The sequence below is a fragment of the Pezoporus occidentalis genome, unplaced genomic scaffold (assembly GCF_034315485.1).
Source record: "Pezoporus occidentalis ecotype Australia unplaced genomic scaffold, CSIRO_AGI_Poc_V1 ctg42, whole genome shotgun sequence".
Classification (NCBI taxonomy): domain Eukaryota; kingdom Metazoa; phylum Chordata; class Aves; order Psittaciformes; family Psittacidae; genus Pezoporus; species Pezoporus occidentalis.
In genome coordinates, this window is record NW_026915747.1 from 5321657 (window position 1) to 5339736 (window position 18080).

At 44.1% G+C, this 18080-nt stretch overlaps 1 protein-coding gene and 1 long non-coding RNA gene across 3 annotated transcripts in view; one reads left to right on the plus strand and one right to left on the minus strand.

The window, feature by feature from the left end:
* LOC134171747 (uncharacterized) overlaps positions 1–18080 on the plus strand; it is a 369803-nt gene that overhangs the window by 264247 nt on the left and 87476 nt on the right. The gene's annotated exons all lie outside the window — the stretch shown is intronic.
* CHCHD3 (coiled-coil-helix-coiled-coil-helix domain containing 3) overlaps positions 1–18080 on the minus strand; it is a 161383-nt gene that overhangs the window by 34156 nt on the left and 109147 nt on the right. The gene's annotated exons all lie outside the window — the stretch shown is intronic.

Below are 18080 nucleotides of genomic sequence, written 5' to 3' on the forward strand. Positions count from 1 at the left end.
CAAAGTTTCTCAGGGATATAGGATACCAGGTGCTTTGGGATGCAGTCCTGAAAGGTAAAGGAGTCCAAGAAGGCTGGACATTCTTCAAGGAGGAAGTCTTCAAGAAACAGGAGCAGATCATCCCTGTGCGCTGAAAGATGAGCCAGTGGATGTGGTTTAGTGGTGGACTTGGCAGGGTGAGGTTAATGGTTGGACTTGATGATCATAAATATCTTTTCCAACCTAAATGATTCTATGGTTCTGTATTCAAAGAGAAATCACTGTAATGTTGTGATGCTTCATGTCTAGGTAATATATACTTGGTATTTTTCATGAGGTTTTCATGGCCTTAGCACAGTTGGACTTAAGATGTAAAAACTAAGGCAACTGGCTTCACAGCTGGAGGAATAAAAGCAGTTCAAAACTACTCTAAACCCATTTTTCAGTGGTGGGGCAAACAGGTTGTGGAGATGTATAAAGGTTTCATTGGTACTTGCAAGAACTCACCCATAGTTTTGTTACTCTTGAGTCACCTGGCATTCCATGTTAACATGGCAACAAAAATCTTCCAGTCACACTCATTACATAAAGACCATTCTGAATCCTTGTTTTAACAGCCTGCCTCTTTATACCGTGGTTTAAAGTTATTTATGCCACAACATTGACCTTTAAAACGTTTCACATAGAGGCATGGCACAATGCAGTCCATGGAAAGCATAATTTCAATTTTATTTTGGGCAAAATAAGCAGTTTTATGTATCAAAGACGTTGATGTATGAAATAGTAACATGCCTAAAACACTGTTAGGGAATAACATATTACCCCCCCCCCGTCACTGGCGAGATCAGTCTTGTAAAAGTCAAAGATGACATGGTTTTCTTATCATTGGGTTAGTAAACCTGCCCTGTATCAGTGCCAGAATATGTTATGAGAAATGCAATTAAGAAAGCCCACTACAGCAGAAACACTTGAGGGGAACTCCAAAAGAAGGCAGCTTTATGTACAAAGCTAAAAGCAGAACTCATTTTTCCTTTCCATTTGAGGATCACATCTCCTGAGGTTCTTCTCCTTCATGAATTCCCATCTTGGTACGCACAGAACGCCCTGACAAAGACTCCCAACTCCAGACACAAAATTGCATTGCAAGTCTCATATTTTACCCCAAATTATAACAAATTGTGTAACATCCACTGCAGGCAAAGGTCACGCACAGATCACAAAGAACACGGTGGCCTCACTGCACCTCTGTTTCGGAGGTTCAGACCTCATCATTCATTCGCACTGGAATGGAGGTTTCCACACGTGTAATTTGGGGTCATTTATTTTTTCATAAATCATCGTTGGCCAGTAAGAAAATGAAAATGAAATCCTCCTCACACCAGTGACCCCCTCGCATTTACCAATCTCAGCTGCCCAATGACAGTCACGTCCAGGTTCCCTGCATGTAGATGGAATCAATAGGTATGCGATTAGACAGCAGACTGACTACGGTGTGAGTGTGGACAGGTCACCGTTTGAGATGACGAATAGCTCTCTATCATCCTCCAGTCCCCAACCATGCTAACATTTACCATAATCTTATTTGGGCTGCGATTTATCTTTCTTTTCCCTGATCAATAAAGATGAACACAACAGTTGTAAGGATCGATTGCCATTTTTTATCATTTTCAAGCACGAAGGAGCATTTCTGACACAAAGACAATATTCTGAGGGTACTTGTTCTACTGTCTAATTGCAGCTCAAGCGATCACCTGAGCTGCTATGTATGCCACGAGGTTTTAATCCCACAGTAGTGTTGAACTACCGAGAAATCCTTTATTATCTTCACGTGTGCCATGTTTTTTGAATCAGATCTTCCTCTGAAATACATTCAGGCTCTTTTAGAAATATACTCTATACTCCACAGAGGAAGTTTCATTTTATAAGTCCTCTCTAATCCTCAGTAAGAGCTCAGTGGTCATTCATCTAAATAAAAAACTATAATATAGCACCGTTAACATCATATCAGTCTCCAGATAAATACGTGTATGTACCCTGTGGTACATACAGTCTGCGTATTCATGCACTGTTTAACTCAAGAGGGGAGATAAAAAGCTACGGGGTCCAATTCTCAGGTTATCAGCAGTGGCAAATGATCAGAGAGTAGCTGTATCAGGCCTGTGGATCTTCACAGTTCCAGCAGATGCTGGTTTGGCCCCAGAGTGTGCACGGGTAGGGAGGACAGAGGGAAGGGAACAGAAACGACTCTTGAAGTTCAACAAGGCAAAGCGCCTTGGGTCAGTGCAATCCCAAGCACAAATACAGGGGAAGGGGAAAGAAGAGGCCTTGGGGGTGCTGCCTGATGAGAAGCTCAACATAACCTGGCAACATCAACTGGATCCCGGGCTGCATCAAAGCAGCATGAGCAGCAGGTTGAGGGAGTGGACTCTCCCCCTCTACTCCACCTTTGTGTGATACCACCTGGAGTTCCACTTAACTCTTCAGCGTAAGTCTCCTACGCCTCTCAGTCTCACAGCATCGACACAGCACATGGTACTTGGGCCGTTCTTGCCATCTGGGCTTTGGACTGGTCAGCATGTATTTTGATAGTCCAAGAGTGACAGTTCTCAAGGGATGAGTAAACCTGAACCTTCACTAGCATTTGGGCAGCAACATCAAAGAGATAAATACACTGTGGGAAACACTGTTCTTCTCTGCCTACCCACCTGGATCTGTATGGCACAAGGTTTTTGTAAAATAAGCAAAATCTGAGTCAGAGGAGAGAAACTATTGTATTAATATATGTGTGAACTCATGTTTTTATAGGCATATCAATTGTTCCACTGGAGTAATAGAAGCTGAGTAGATTTTCCAAGGACTAGTAAAAACCAGAACCTACAAAGTATCCAAACTCTGCTTAACTCTAGCTTCCCTAAAGAAAATTCTGCAAATGCAAAGCTCCAAAGTTACCTATTAATCATCTTTTCAAATACTATAACATTGTGTTAGTTACCATACAGTTTTGTTGAAGAACCTGCAAAACTTCACGGTGTTTAACCAAGTGACATGTGTAACATTAATCTAATTGACCTGAATAGGACCTCCATGGGTTAAATTAGTTGCTTAAGTGTTTATGGCCTGAAAAATCACACATAGGTTGCAACCAAATTGACTGACAAGTAGTTTTTCTATGCTTTTCAATTCACAGAATCATAGAATGGTTTGGGTTGGAAAGGACCTTAAAGCTCATCCAGTTTCAAGCCCCCTGCCATGGGCAGGGACACCTCACACAAGATCTTGTCACCCAAGGCTCTGTCCAACCTGGCCTTGAACACTGCCAGGGATGGAGCATTCAAAACTTCCTGGGGCAACCCATTCCAGGGCCTCACCACCCTCACAGTAAAGAACTTATCTTCAACCTGAATTTCCCCTGTTTCAGTTTGAACCCATCACCCCTTGTCCTATCGCTACAGTCCCTGATGAAGAGTACCCTTCTTCTAAAAGAAAGATGGAGGTTAGTTGCTCTGGAGGAGGAAGTGCCTTTTCAGAGCTACCTTGAAAGAAGGGGAAGGAGAGAACCTTAGGCTGCCATTGTGAGAGAGAAGCTAAAGAAAAGACGACTTGAATTTTAAATCTACCCAATTCCCCCTGGGAAACACAGAGAGCCAGAGCAAGTGTAAATAATGCTACAATTCGGGTAGAGCAAAACAAGACCTGACCATGGGCACAAGTATTTTCATTGTGTTTGCCCCTGAATTAATCTTCTCTGAATAAAAGTAAGAGCAGAAGCTTCTTAAAGAGCACATAGGAGCAGAATTATTTTGCTATCCAGCTCTGCTTTCAAAGGCCTGGGTAAGAAACCGCATTCCTGCCGAACCTCGGGTCATCTGGTTTGTCTGCATGTGGGACCTCAAAGCACGAGTGCGTTTCTGACTCGGTGTTGAAGAAAAACCTTCAGATTTGCAGGCAGAGAAAGTTCTGAAAGCTGCCGTGTCACCCAGGCTGAGAAAAGGTTATCTGGGAGCTTGAGAATCCTCATTTAATTTCACTAAAGACACATCACCTGGATGCACTATTGGATTCCACATGGGCTGAGACTGTTTTTAACCGCAGACGCACCACGACTTATCTCGGCACTGAAATCTTTCCTTTAAGCACTTAGGATCTTAAAGCCCTGAACAGATTCAATATAAGGCAGCAACAATCATGCAATCTATTAAATTTTCCCTTTAATTTAATAGTTATGTAGTTAACAGCTTCTTTGACAAAGACGTGCGACTTGCACACAAAAGAGACAAATCTGGCCTTCGCTTCAAATTAGGGCTGGGAAAAGACAAAAACTGAGCACAGCTTGACTTCAGCTCAGCTCAGCACCTGCTCCACCCACCGAAGGAACCAAGAGCTTGGGCTGTTTGGCACCTTTGAGAATCAGGGGAGAAGTTTTAATTTAAAGGCTTCTTTTCCCCTTGTTATCCTCCCCTCAAAGCATCGGCAGGCAAAGATTATCATGTTCCCTGGCTGGCACATTGCAAAGTTTTCTTTGCTTCTTTTTTAAAGCCATTTCTGCTGCAGTTAAGCTTTCTTTTACCCCTTAATTGAACTTCAGGCCATTTCATCTCGGTCTCTTTTACAAACCCATTTGGGGATAATATGAAGCATTTTGTTTTATTCATTCTGTTGACGCACAGCCTGAGATTTATGCTCCTTAAAACAAGATTTCCAGCACCAGGAGGAAGGAATAGCTCTTTAAGCCTACAAAGTTGCTTCACAGATTTAAATCCAGTATCAAGGCTGACACAGATGATATCCAGAACAGCCACTGCTGTCCAAAAAGACCTATTCCAGCAGTTGTGCACAGGAAACTCATGCAGGAGCATGCTTGGGGATGGAGGACACACACTGTGAAAGGTGTATGATCACCAGATCACGTCCCACTGTTATGCAAACTATAAACAGACCATATGGATTACAAAGGAAAAGCCAAGATTAACTGCTAGAAGTACACAATGGGGGGAGAACGGATTGAGAGCAGCCCTGAGGAGAAGGAACTGGGAGTGTTTGTCAATGAGAAGCTCTCCATGACCTGGCTTCAGTGTGCGCTTGAGCCCAGAACCCCCCCGTGTGCTGGGCTGCACCCCCAGAGTGTGAGGGACGTGGAGCTGTTGGAGCGAGTGCAGAGGAGGCCACGGAGATGCTGCGAGGGCTGGAGCAGCTCTGCTCTGGAGCCAGGCTGAGAGAGCTGGGCTGGGGCAGCCTGGAGAAGAGAAGGCTCCTGAAGGGGAGACCTGAGAGCAGCTCCAGTGCCTAAAGGGGCTGCAGGAAAGCTGGAGAGGGGCTTGGGACAGGGGCCTGTAGGGACAGGCCAAGGGGAATGGCTTTAACCTGCCCGAGGGGAGACTGAGATGAGCTCTTAGGCAGAAGCTCTTCCCTGTGAGGGTGCTGAGGCGCTGGCACAGGGTGCCCAGAGAAGCTGTGGCTGCCCCATCCCTGGCAGTGTTCAAGGCCAGGTTGGACACAGGGGCTTGGAGCAAGCTGCTCTAGTGGAAGGTGTCCCTGCCTGTGGCAGGGGTTGGAACTGGAGGAGCTTTAAGGCTCCTTCCAACACAAACCAGTCTGGGATTCTATGAAATACCATTAAAACATCAAGTCATCTTTAATCAGTGAAGCTGCTACTGAAAGAAGAGGAGGAATTGTGGAAGAGGAGATACGAAAAAGAGAAGACGCCTGTTCTGTAGTTCTATGATTCTAACATTCTATGAACGTTACCTACTATAGTGTGCATACATCACAGTTCCAAATTATATCAAGTTACAGCTTTATAAATACATGACCATTTTTTACAGCATCTTTATTTGAATTAAAAAGCTCTATTTGTCTCTAAATTGATTTTAATTAGCTATTGAAAACCAGGCATATAACGTCATACAGCTCCCTAAGTAATAATGCATCTTTATTCTACCTCAAATGCTATTAAAATGATATATGAATGAAGCGATTTCTTCTGAAATGTCACCAGATTGGGCCTTTGCTTGAATGTGTAAGTCATTTTTCATATGAGTTATGACTTCCCTCATTTGGTCCAGCTGCACTATTCATGTAGCTCTTATGGGGTTTGACTCCAAAGATCAAACGAAGGATGTTCAACTCCTCATTCAGGGAACCTATGTAACGCTTATGACTTCTGCTCTCGTTTAGGTTTCTAGGTGCTATTATGAGCTCCTTTTGAGGGGACTGATAGCCCTCATTGGAACTGTCACGAGAACCCACTGGGTGGACAAGAAAGTTCTCTGTCCCTGTCCTAAGGTTGAAAATAATGATTGTAGGAAAATCTATTCAAATGGAGCATCTTTCCATGAAGGAATGGTTGCTGGCCAAAGCAAACCAGGATTTCAATTCTGAACTGCAGCAGAAACGTAACCTTCAGAGAAGCACCCAAAAGATCCCTCAATGAGAGGCTCTGACCATATAATGAGGGTGTTCAGGACAACACAGGAATAGCCAGAGGCTAAAGATGCATGGACAGATCAGGGGATGTGCTTTCATAGCAGAGGAGAACATTTTATGTGCAAGAAGTGGGAATCGTAGCTGTAAGGCAGGAAGAGAGAAGACAAAGTGGAAGAGAAGCCCCATGATTAAAATTCCCTTCAGGGTAGTGATCTGGTTTCCTGAACTAAGCCTACAGAGGACATCTGGATATTAGGAAAGTTAAGGCTAAGGCTCATTTTCAGGGTTTTGGTGGAGTTTGCCTGAAGATACTTATTTCTCATATAGGCTCAAATTCACCCTCTCTTCTGCCCTTTAAGCCCTGTATAAAACCTCATCTGCCCCTTCTGTCCTGGCTCTAGATGAGAGTCCTCCTCTGATAGATGTCTGAACTATTAGGGATCGAAGGAAGGCCTCTGGACACCCATGCCACCACACAGCCATCTAAAGAGAGATAAAACAGCAAACAGGTATCCAAAACAGTGCTGAAGATGCCAGAGACCCACTCAAACACAGGAAGCAAAGGAGAAACACAAGCTGCATCTTGACAAATACCCGGCAAGAAAACAATTCACTTCCCCACATCATTTGATTCCATGATGTGTGTGTTTGTGGAAGAGAAACAGTGAGTGCGCAGCAAGTGGGGCAAAGCACTTAACTCAGTTATCAGTAGAAAATGGGGGGAATAGCATATTCTTTGACCTTTTCTTTTACGTTTCCATTTCTGTTTTTCAGGCACCAGTAACTAATATCTTTAACTGCAACTATTAATGGCTCTGAAGTTTCTCCCAAGATATGCTTCGCTTCCCTTTTCTGCCCTGGTAGAACATTGATCTCTATTTTTTTAACGCTCAGAGCTGCCACAGAAAATGAAAACCTTTGTGAAAAGGACAAATCTATTCAAAGTTCCCACAGGTATTCAGCCAAGCATCTAATCTGCATGTAATTGTGCTACAGCCTTTAATACAAATGTTCTCAACCTTAGAGATGCCCGTGTAAATGCACAACTGTATTTACATCTCCTACCGACGACAAGATGCCACCTCTAAATGATTCCTATTTACACTTTTCCTTCTCAGCCTCTCCCCTTTTCACTGTTACACACTATAAATTACATTCTCCCTAAGGTACCAATGGGTATTATTTCTCCATGCCCTAAAGCAAACTTCCCTCCCCAAAATGGCATAGGAACATGGGAAGTTGCCAACTGCTGAGGCACATTGGCATGGGTATTGCTGGTTCCAGAGGTGATGGCCAAGAAATCTAAATTGATAAATCCTTTCTCTCACTGGTATCAGGTACAGACTGCAGTGCTAGGAATAATACATTCATAAGAGAAGACAATCTGAAGTGACCCAGGGAGATGGCTTTGCAAACCTGTAACAGAGATAGCACTGGGTTCAACGTAGCTCTACTACAGCAGCTGTATTTTGAAGATCATGCTCCTCCATCCTCTGCACATAGAGAATTAGCTGGGAAAATCACTTGAAATACTACGTGTTTCAAAGTCATTTTGGACAGCTTTCAGGGGCAGACTGATATCCCAGTTAAGTGGTCAAAACAGTAAGAGAAAATTGCTTTTCTGTGAATTATGGGTGAAAATGTGGCTGGATCATCAGGGTCTACTTGGAGGCCAGCTACATGTGGGGGCCTATACTGCACCCATCCCTGTTTAACATCTTTATCCATGACCTGGAGATAGAATGCATGCTTACCAAGTTTGCAGGGGACACCAAATTGGGGCACATGCCCTACAAGAAGCCAAGGAAATATGACTTGGTTAGCCCAGAGAAGAGGAAGACCTTGGGGAACTTAACAGTAGCTTTAAAAGCCCTTAGAGAAGTTTATCAACAAGATGGAGACAGGCTCTCTACTGATGTGCAGTGGCTGTAAATCAAAACAGTAGAGCTTCAAAACAGATGTAAGGAAAAATACTTCCCTCCAAGGCTTAATAAGCAGAGGAACAGGGATCTGTAGGGGTTGTGCTATCTCCAGCCTTGCAGGTCATCAGCGATCCAAGTGGACAAAGCCTTCAACAACCTCACCTGTCTCAGTGTTGATCCTGCCTTGAGAAAGGGGCTGCACCTTCCAAGGCCCCCTCCAGTCCAAATAATCCTAGGGATATATATACTTGCAGTCAGTGATATATATCCGATATCAGAATGAAAATCTCTTTTGGCTCGTAGATGTGCAATCTGCTCCGCAGCTGTACGTGAGATTCATCTTGTGGCAGAAGCCCAACATAAAGAATCACAGATTAGCTCCATCTTCTTTCAAATAAATGGAAAATAGCTGGGTTTAGCTTTGTTTATTAGATCCACCACTATCAGTGCTCAGTCAGATTGGCTGCCTGAGGGCATAATGAGTGGAAGATTACCATTTTCTGAAAAGCACAATGCTGCCACAAAGAATACTTTTAGGCAGCAACCCTCAAGAGATCAAGAATAAAGTTCTGGAAAGAAATGCTAAAATATTCCATCTCTCTTAATGCAATTGCCCTGGCAAAACTGTCACCATGCAGGCTTGGTCCTGTCTCCCTGTCACAGCTTTAAAGTGTTTTGTCTGAACTGATACCAGGTTGTGGTGACTTTTCTCAGGTAACCATCTCAGCACAGGGAATGCTAATATTGAAACTCATTAACGAGTTGGATGCTACCAAACTCCTCGTATGGTGGAGTTATGAGCTGCAGTATTCAAGTAAGATAAGCTTATTATTCAGGACCACTTTAATATAACATGAGCCGGCTTCAGTGTGCACTCGCAACCCAGAAAGCAACCGTATCCTGGGCTGCATCAAGAGGAGTGTGACCAGCAGGTCGAAGGAGGTGATCCTGCCCCTCTGCTCTGCTCTCGTGAGACCTCACCTGGAGCATTGTGTGCAGTTCTGGTGTCCTCAACATAAAAAGGACATGGAACTGTTGGAACAAGTCCAGAGGAGGCCATGAGGATGATCAGGGACTGGAGCACCTCCTGTATGAAGACAGGCTGAGAACACTGGGGCTGTTCAGCCTGGAGAAGAGAAGCTGCATGGAGACCTCAGAGCAGCTTCCAGTGTCTGAAGGGGGCTACAAGGATGCTGGAGAGGGACTCTTCATCAGGGACTGTAGTGACAGCACAAGGGGTGATGGGTTCAAACTGAAAGAGGGGAAGTTCAGGTTAGGCATAAGGAAGAAGTTCTTCCTTGTGAGGGTGGTGAGGCACTGGAATGGGTTGCCCAGGGAGGCTGTGAATGCTCCATCCCTGGCAGCGTTCAAGGCCAGGCTGGATGGAGTCTTGGGTGACGTAGTTTAGTCCAAGTTGTCCATGCCTGTGGCAGGGGTTGGAACTGAATGACCTTAAGGTCCTTTCCAACCCTAACGATTCTATGATTCTAATATTTGTATTTGGTCAGACCAACAGTCCTCTTCAGATATTGCTGGCACAAATACTCTAAATACTGGTATCTAGTTGTCTACATCACTGTCAGGTGAAAGGCTTCTGCTGATGCCAGGACCTGCAGGTCAGTAAAGAGGAGGTGAATACGGAGAGATCATCTTTTCAGTGTGCGAAGCTCACAATCCATGTCAAACCATCTACAAGGTGTCAAGGCAAGGTCTTTCAATCACAACTTATCGACTGACTGACAGCTGATGCTGTACAAGAAGATCTAAGCAAAACTACTTATCAATAACAGGTTTTGGTGATTCTAAAGTGCTTCAAGGATGGTCTTTTGCAGCTGCTTTGAACACCACGTGTCAGCAGTGAGGAAATACCAGGACTGGTACAGCAAGAATGCTAAGGGTATAAAATACTGCTTGGTGAAAAACATTGTGTGTATTTGGATGAGTGATAAGTACCTGAACCCAAGAAAACTACATTTTACACTCACTCTAGATTGAGAACTGTGCTTATATTTAGCGAAGCAAGACACTAAACGAGCTCTGAACATGTTTAAATCAAAGTAATGTGGGAAATTCTCTATGTTCTTACAACAGTGTGTCCCAGCAGACCCATTCTGTTCAGAAACAGCCTTTGGAAAGAAAAGCAGCCAAAACCAAGGCAGGTGGCCTCCTCACTTAAAAACCTGCTAAAAAAATACAGGAACTAGGAAAAAGAAACCTATTAAGTGTCTCAGCATGCCATAGTGTAATCATCAGCACCGAATTCATTGCTCTGGAAGTTAAAAACATGGGTCTACTGCTCTCAAGTAATAAGGCAACATGCCACAGAACTCCTACAGCTGGATGATACGTTAGGCTAAATAATTCAAATGCAGACCTCTGAAAACAGTCATAACTTATAACTATGTTTCATGACCTCGAGAGATGATTCCCTCTATTTACTGGGCTTCTTTTTCCTGCATTCTTGGCAGGTGCTGTTTATTCCTACTATCCATTTCAATTCTCCCTCCTGCAGCGCTCAGTGCATCTTCCGAGCCGCAGCCATTCTTGTGCCTTTCAGCCATCCCACACAGGTATTTAGTGTATGTTCTGGCCTACATACGTATATTCTCCCACTGTTCTTCATTTTTACTTTCCATTTTAAGTGATCACTTGTGCTATACACCTCTTATTTCCCCAGACATCCACTGCCTTTCACCTCTGAAGAGCATTTTAGTTGCCTTGTGAGAACACACTCTGTTACAGATATAGCGTCGTGCCCCCACCCCACATCCACTTACCTGGCAAACGTTATGAAGCTGTTATGAAGCAGGTCTGCTAATCCTTCTATCCCTGTTGGCATTTGTCTCTTTAGGATGGGTAACTCAACCCTCGAGGTATTTAAAAGACCCATAGACATGGTGCTTAGGGCAATGGTTTAGTGGCGGCCTTGCAATGTTAGGTTAACAGTTGGACTCAATGATCTTAAAGGTCTTTTCCAACCTAACCAGTTCTATGACTGGCCATGCCTAACCTCAGCTACTTATAGGCAGACATTTAAACTATTGTTCTTTAGTTTCTTCCTTCCTAGTTTGTTAACTATGTCAATGGACAGCAAAACATTCCCTTTCTAAAACAACGAGATAGTTTCGCCAGACTTCAGTAGTATCTATCACCAGCAGCTACTGAGTGAAGCCAGCTATTTAATGCAGGCTAGATGTTTCCACTGAAAGCTAAGTGACAAGAAATGCATCAGTGCCACAGACTCTCACCAAGGAGGATGTAGAAAGACATTGTAATTTAGACCGACTTCTCTGAGGCAATTACTCTGTTTCACACTTGTACTATGCCAATAAAACAGCAAAATAATACATAACAGCTGAGAGAAGAGTCACACACAGAAGCTCTTTTCAAAATAGCAGAAACCCAACTGCAGTCGTTTATAGTTCTTTATTCCTTACAGCAACAGGTCTAGCTAGATAAATTATACCTCTGTATCGATTAACAGTTGCCTGATAAATAGGTGGACGTACCTGCCAGTTCTGATTCTTGCATTGCACTCTACATAACAAGTTATGTGTATAATCACGTATGGGAGCATTCAGAATGCACTTGATATAGTCAATATTTCTTCTCTTCTTTTTTCCTCCACAGTACCAAAGCTACACAACAAAAGCTTCCATACCTCTGATTTGGTCAGCTATCTGAAACCCATTATGGGAGAAACATCCATGTTCCTATCACAAGATCTAGAAATAGCTTGTAGGATCTAGACCACTGTAAGCTTACTGAATACTACAGAGCAGCTCTTTGCGATGCTGTGTGCACTGCTGTAGTTATGTATTAATTTTCTCCTTGTAACAAGTGAATCTGTAGCTTTATATTGTTCACTCAGAATAATACAGGAGGCACCTTCAGAAGCCGCTCATTCCACCCTCCTAGCTCAAATCACGTCCAACTAGACCAACTTCCTCAGGACCTTGTCCACTTGAGTCTTGAACACCTCCAAGAATGATTCCTCATTTATAGTAAACCTGTCTCCTGTGGATCATGCCACCAGGAACTGTATTTATGGTACCTGCACGCTGAAGCTATTTACTCCATCTCCATTTACTCATCTTTCATACTATTTCTGAAAGCCTGGACAAGAACAGAAGTAAAATCCTGCCAGTAAACTCAGAGCCACATGAAAATAAGTTCATGTATCTCAAAACTTGGTTTAATTACAACAAGTAGTCAAATAAAAAGACATTGTATGGCCCTTCAAATATGGTCATAGAATGGAATCACAGAATGGACCGGGTTAGAAAGGATCTTAAGATCATCCAGTTCCAACCCCACTGGCATGGGCAATAAATCCTTGGTCTGTTAACCACTGGTAAAACGCCCACTTCAAACACATTCCACACACGGTATGGTACAAACACACCCAGCACCTTACGCTTCATTCTCCAATAAGAAAGCACAGGTCTCGTAAGGCTCTTTCAAGTTTTTATGAAGTTCGTTCAGTTTTACAGGTACCTGAAATCGTCTCTTGTCAGTTCACGGCAACAATTCAAAGACAAAAAAAAAACCAACACTGCAGTTTTCTGCATTTAAAAGGGTCATTTTCTGCTTTTGGAAAAGCATTAAAAGAAAAACCCTTCACATTTTCTAACAAAAGGAAGCCCAACCTCCGCTGTTACCAATAATTCACCTTACCTACACGCAGCAATAGGCTGTTTTGCTCAGTGAAAGCCTGCTCAGCTGCAAGAGATTCTCAAGCCTTCAGCATCCTGCACCTTCTTTTAAACATATAATTAAGGAAAGCTCCAAGAAATTAAGTGACAGCAGTGGCAGTACATTCTTAAGAAGGAAGGAAGATAATGAAAGCTGTTTGAAAAGTGCAATGAATACAGTATGCTGTGGATTCATTTCAAGGGGTGTGCTGCACTGGCAATGTGTTATTTGGTAGGGTTATGTCAAAAAAGGAAGAGTGTATTTATTCACTGGTATTAAAGGAGAGAAGACAGCCAAGATACCAACAGTGTTTCCTATAGACACACCAAACTGAACGGCTTCATCTACAGGAAACTGTCTGAAGGTGTTAAATAAGGAGGCAGAGCTGCTGAGCGCCTGACACCCAGGGTAGGAATGGTACCCCCTCAAAAAGGGCTCCTGGTCTCCTGATTTAATACCATGGCTCTTCTCTTATTCCAAAGTATATAAAGCATATAACGCTTTTCTTTTCTCCTTATGCTTTACTGAACAATACACAGCTTCTAAAAAAAGATTATGAAGATGCTGCGAGGGCTGGAGCAGCTCTGCTCTGGAGCCAGGCTGAGAGAGCTGGGCTGGGGCAGCCTGGAGAAGAGAAGGCTCCTGAAGGGGAGACCTGAGAGCAGCTCCAGTGCCTAAAAGCTGGAGAGGGACTTTGCACAAGGGCCTGCAGGGACAAGCCAAGGAGAATGGCTTTAACCTGCCAGAGGGGAGACTGAGATGAGCTCTTAGGCAGAAGCTCTTCCCTGTGAGGGTGCTGAGGCGCTGGCACAGGGTGCCCAGAGAAGCTGTGGCTGCCCCATCCCTGGCAGTGTTCAAGGCCAGGTTGGACACAGGGGCTTGGAGCAAGCTGCTCTAGTGGAAGGTGTCCCTGCCCGTGGCAGGGGTTGGAGCTGGATGAGCTTTAAGGTCCCTTCCAACAGAAACCGGTCCAGGATTCTATGATTTAGAAGCCTGTTCAACAGGTTAGGCAAGAAAAGAGTAACTCAAAATCATGCCTTCATAACTGTAGACATTTTGCAGGATAAAATGGTTAATACATAAGACTGCAGGTTTTAACTCATTTCTCCAGGCAATTAATTGTGCAGTATCTCCCATAGAACTTAACAGAGAATTCACTCTCAATATATTTGGTGATTGCATTGCTCTTTCCTTGCTCAGAGAAACTGAGGCCACGAAAAACTGGTGGATTTTCAAGGTACGAGGCAGAACATTCGGATTTTCTGTTCAAACATTTACTTGTTACTCAAAGGCTGAATTGCCACTTATTAAACTAAATAGAGGCACCTTCTATAACACAGGTCAAAATGCAAGTATTTATACCTGTGGAAAGCAGCAATTACAGTTTACAGCATGTTACTGCTACCAGGCACTACGATGCTTCTACTTCGAAGCACTGAAGGGAGGGGAGGATTAACTACTTAAAACGGTAGCAAACTTGGCACCAACAGACATGTGAGCTGGCACAGAGCAACAATTATCTGCAATGCTTTTAAAAATACATATGGTCTCAAACACCCAAACCCATATTCTGTATTACTGTTACAGCCTATTAGGAATGAGGAATATCTTCTTTGGGCTTTGATAAACGTATAGACAAGCACACAATAGATTTTGTTGTAGGAAAAGACATCTTTAACTGGATTATAGTGGTACCAGATATGGAAACATTGAAATGTTATTAAGGTAAGGCATTTAAATAACATCTAATTCTTTTCTCAGGATTAAGACATATGTTTGCACTCCTCTGCTATGGTTTATTTGAACCGCTTCCTAATTACTGCAGCTCTGTTTGTGTGCTGTAGCGCGCATAAATCCATATTCCTATGGGATGACAGCCCATGTAAGGCAAAGGGTTAAGCTCTGACATGGGGGGGGGGAAAACCCATAAAGATTTCAAAAGTGGCAGGAGAGTGTCTGCTCATTCCAAACACATGATTATCTCCCCATATTTCAAAAGGAAAGGCCTTCTGAGGCAGAGAAATATGCATGTGAATAGAAGCATATTGAAAAGTCGCAGCATTCAGGTATAATGCTTTTCAGTTGGAAAGGCAGAAGATGGGGGGACTTTCAATTCTCTCTGACATGTTTAAAGAGCTGAACATGCCACCAGCCTGGTATTATCATTTCTGTCCCTTCTCCCAGCTGCTGATGGCTTCCTTCCTCTTTTCCTAAGCGGTGGTGACATCCCAATTAAAAAGTACAGGAGCAACAGCGATCCCTTCTGCAGCTGAGCTGGATCTATTTCATACAGAGCATGTTATCAGACACAGACCCATAAACAGCCTGAAAAGCAGTTAAAACAGAATATGAGAGAAAAAACCTTCACCTTGGAAGTATCAGTGTAAAAATGACACATTATTTTTCCAGGAAGGACCTCGCAAATACAGAAACTCAATGCCACCTATCTCATCCCTTCTGAAGGAACGGGGAGCAAGGGATTTTAAAGGAATCTGGGTAATGCCCGAGACGAATTGGTTTTGTTCTCTTTAAAGCAAAAACTTGGCTGCAAAGAAGCTGCCACCAAGTCCATTATTCCGATTGTCTTTCTTCTCTCACATTTTCCCCAGTCTTCCTCCCAGAAACCCTTCTGGTCATCTTGAATCTGAGTTCCTTCTCCCACTCTTAAAGCCCAATACTTTTAATTTCTGAAGAGTTCCACAGAATACAGAAAAATATGGAAATCTGCATTTACATACTGAATTCTCAACACAGGAAAAGACTTTACTTCATCTTTCACTCCCATGGCAAAGCCTGGCCAAGGCTGAGATCCGTGCCACAAACGCTGATACAACACAATCTTCTCTCTGCAGTGGGCTTAAAATGTGATCAGCATCCTAAGACTTCAGTTCAACTGGGACATCTGGTCCAGGTCATGGGTTGCCTAGAAAGGCTGGACCAGATGATCCTTGATGTCCCTTCCAACCTGGGATTCTGTGATTCTATAGCTCTTACTGTGGTCACACTCTCCCTGACGTTAAGACCCCCTTGCACATGATGAACACAATAAAAGGGCAATGAGAAAGATGATGCACCTGTATGAGGACACTGTAACACAGTAAGGAGCAGTGATTTCCTCAAGCATGGTGTTACCTGTGTCCTTTTCACAAAGCCATCCCAGGCAGCAGCATTCTCTGTGCTTACCCTCAGTAGTGCTTAGTCCTCAGTACAGGGAAGACATGGACCTGTTGGAGAGGGTCCAGAGGAGGGCCATGGAAATGCTGAGGGATGGAGCATCTCTCCTGTGACAGAAGGCTAAGAGAGTTTTACCAGGAGAAGAGAAGGCTCCAAGGGGACCTTACTGTGGCCCTTCAGTTCTTAAAGGGGCCTATAACAGTGAGAGGCTTTTTAGCAGGGCCTGCTGCGATAGGATGAGGGGTGATAGCTTCAAACTGACAGAGGAGAAACTCAGGCTGGATGTGAGGAAGAAATTCTTTACAATGAGGATGGTGAAACACTGGCAGAGGTTGCCCAGAGAGGTGATGGATGCCCTAATCCCTGAAGACATTCAAGGCCAGGCTGGATGTGGCTGTGGTCAATCTAATCCAGTTGAAGATGTCCCTGTGCATTGCAGGGGGGTTGGATTAGATGAGCTTTGAAAGTCCCTCCCAATGCAAACCAGTCAATGACTCTACCCTCCAGAAACAAGGATGAAATCCACTGTCCCTTCTTATCTGCACACATGGTGAACCATCAAAACCTCTCACGGAAAAGGCTGTGTCTGAATCCCAGCTTATTGCCCAGTGAACCTCAACCAGCCCCACAATATCCATCAGTTCCAGATGTCAATGGCCTGTCTCTAGCCCCGTGTTTCAGCAGCTCCTCACAGAGCCCTCTCCCACCGATGGCCGAGTTATTAAGAAGTGCTTTGTCAACTCAGATTGGCTTGATCGTTTATTTCCCAAATTCCTTTTCCCATCATTTACTCATTATACGCCTCCTCCTGATATAAGAGGACATTTATTAGCTTCTGCATTTATTGTGCTGGCAAATAGAAACATTCTGCAGCATTTCCTAGGGATTCTCTCATTTATCTATCACTTACAGGGCTGAAGTATTTTTAGGGGCAGGAAAAATTAAAATATCACTCAGACTGACAGCAGTGAAAATGAAGCTGGTGTGTGCTCAGGAAGGTTATTGCAGCCTTTAGCTTTACAAGGCTATTTACAACAACGTATGGAACATTTCACATCAACATCATTGCTTTACAATGGGAAAAATCACTAACTACTGCTTAGGCAGAAAAAGGACTCATAAAAATCACAAGATTCATAAAATCACCGAATCATCAAATCACAGAAACATAAAATTGTTTAGGTTGGAAAAGGCCTTTAAGCTCCTCCAGTCCAACCATTAACCCAGCACCACCAAGGCCACCACTGCCCCATGGCACTGAGGCCTCGTCTCCACGCTGTGTGAACACTTGCAGGGACGGTGACTGCAGCCCTGCCCTGGGCAGCCTGTTCCAATGCCTGAGCACCCTCTGGGGCAGGAATTGTTCCTCAGCTCCATCTAAACCTGCCCTGGTGCAGCTTGAGGCCGTTTCCTCTTGTCCCATCCCTTGTTCCTTGGGAGCAGAGCCCAGCCCCTCCTGGCTCCATCCTCCTCTCAGGCAGTTGGAGGGAGCCATCAGGTCCCCCCTGAGCCTTCTCTTCTCCACATTGAACCCCCCAGGTCCCTCAGCCCTTCCCCATCACACTTGTGCTCCAGGCCCTGCACCAGCTCCATTGCCCTTCTCTGGCCCTGCTCCAGCACCTCAATGTCTCTCTTGTAGTGAGGGTCCCAGAGCTGAACAATCACTGCCCTGGCCCTGCTGCTACACTGGTGCTGGTACAGGCCAGGATGCTGGTAGCAGGCCACAACCTGCTCATGCTCAGCTCCATCAGCACCCCCAGGACTGCAGGTCATTTTCCTTGAGCAGTTTTCCAGCCACTGTTCCTGAAGCCTGTCGCATTGCATGGGGTTGTTGTGACCCAAGAGCAGGATACGGCACTGAACCTTGATGAACCTCATACAACCGAC